Source organism: Palaemon carinicauda, chromosome 20, assembly GCF_036898095.1.
Source record: "Palaemon carinicauda isolate YSFRI2023 chromosome 20, ASM3689809v2, whole genome shotgun sequence".
Taxonomy (NCBI): Eukaryota; Metazoa; Arthropoda; class Malacostraca; order Decapoda; family Palaemonidae; genus Palaemon; species Palaemon carinicauda.
In genome coordinates, this window is record NC_090744.1 from 112,232,418 (window position 1) to 112,234,917 (window position 2,500).

Consider the following 2,500-nt stretch of genomic DNA (forward strand, 5'->3'; position numbering starts at 1 on the left):
GGTATAAAAGCATTGGAATCTATGGGAGAGGATTCAATCATTTATAATGTAAAATAATCAACAAACAAAATAAGGAATAAAACTTTGTTATATTCAATAGTAATATATCAATAATGAATCAATATATGACATTTCCTTTTCCCTTAGATTAAGATATCTTAATTAAAGATTCATTCTATTAGGTAATTTAACCACTACCCAATCTACGTGACACCTGAAAAAAGACTTTAAGTGGACGATGAAATCATGGAAAAGATTCTTACGAATGTTTAAACCTTATTAAATTGGGAAACTTTGCTGCAAAGTTAATAAATAGCTAATGTAACCGGTTAGATAAAGTCTAAAATGCAAACCTTGTCATATGTATTCACAACCTTATACGTATTCTATCATGAAAGAAAGGTGTTATTTATTCACATTTATAAGGTAAAAAGTCCATAATCTGGAAAAGGTATATATTTTCTCTTGAAAACTGAGTCAGTTCTACAATCGTGTTAATTTTGGACTTTTAACACATAATTATGTGTTATATAGTTTGAGACGAAATGAAGAAATGGGAGGAATAAGGTATTATGATTACTTGAGGGTCATTGATAAGTCCTTTGTCTTGTATCTGCTCTCACCTTTTTTTTTTATGATTAGCCATACAGTCATACAGGTTCGGTTGTCTGTTCAGACACCCCTGATTGATCAGCCACCAATTTGATAGTCTATTCAGTCAGGGTTGTCTGTTCAGACACCCCTGATTGATCAGTCACCAATTTGATAGTCTATTCAGTCATCCTTATTGGATTAGTCGCACATAAGTCGTGTGTTTGTAAGTTATTGGGTTAACAATTCTGACGACAGAAATGGGAGGACTATTGTAAGAGAGAAAATTCCTTCCTTAAAATTAACAACTTTATCAGTATCACTGGAAGGAGTAAGGATCAATGAAGTAGAATCATTTAAGTATCTAGGAACTATGATCTCCAATACAGGGTCTTTAGAATTAGAGTTTAGTGAAAGATTGGAAAAAAGCAAATCACACAATGGCTAGGTTAAATAAAATTTAGAAATCAAATCGCCTGAAATTATATATAATAATCAGACTATATATCAGTTTAGTAAGATCGGTGTTACTATATGGATATGAGTCATGGTATGACAATGAAACAATCTCCAATAGATTTAGTAGATTTGAGAACAAAGCCCTCAGTAGGATATTGGGAGTTAAATGGCAGGACTGAATTAGAAATGAAGCTATAAGAGAGATTACTCGAGTGCCATGTGTGGATGAAATGATGAGGAGTGGATGGAGATGGTTTGGGCATGCCCTTCGCACTCCCCAAGAGAGATTAGTTCACCAAACATTCAGCTGGGCTCCACAAGGAAATATTAGAGTTGGAAGACCCAGGTCTACATGGCTAAGGACTATGAAGCTTGAAATAGGAGATGATGAATGGAGAAGTATTGCATTAAAAGCTCAAGATAGAGACGACTGGCGAAATCTAACCAAGGCCCTTTGCGTCAGTGAACGTAGGAGACGATGGTGATGATGATGCTGTGGCCTGATTGGTAACGTCTCTGCCTGGTGTTTGCCAGTCGGGGGTTCGAGTCCCGTTCAGACTCGTTAGTGCCATTAGTGTCTGCAACCTTACCATCCTTGTGAGCTAAGGTTGGGGGGTTTGGGGGAGCCTATAGGTCTATCTGCCGAGTCATCAGCAGCCACTGCCTGGCCCTCCCTGGTCCTAGCTTGGGTGGAGAGGAGGCTAGGGCGCTGATCATATAATATATGGTCAGTCTCTAGGGCATTATCCTGATTGCTAGGGCAGTGTCACTGTCCCTTGCCTCTGCTATTCATGAGCGGCCTTTAAACCTTTATAGAATGCTCTCTCTCTCTCTCTCTCTCTCTCTCTCTCTCTCTCTCTCTCTCTCCGAGTAAAACGTTGAAAATCCGAAGAGGAAAAATTTAGATTCACCGAAGTACAACCAGCCACTGGATATCTCGCCCGTCTATCTCTGATATATGTCTATCTTGCTATCGTTAGACGCCTGAAATATTGCCAGACTCGTGAAACTGAATGCCTATACGGATAACGGTACATGCAGACTGTAGCATTAAGCTGCGAGCTGAAACAGGAGGAAAGATTAATCGAGTCTGCACGGTTGAGATCCCTAGACCGTGGTAGGATGGCACGGAATTGGACCCAGGTATCGTACGCGTTTGCATTTAATAGACCCAACCAAGATTGAACGAGGAGAGGAATGAGATTTAAAGAAAGGGATGGATAGAGAAGTCTCTCAAAAGAGTGAGATCTTCAGTTCAAATCATGTCTGCATGTCTGTTTGTATTCTACGCTAAATTTTCTGTAGTGTTATGTTGTTTTCGCTGTTGGAGCCCTTGTGCTTATAGCATCCTGCTTTTCCAACTAGGGTTGTAGCTTAGCGTGTAATATAATGATAATAATCTTAGTATAATTACAACCTTTATGATTTATGTTTTATATATTTCTCCATA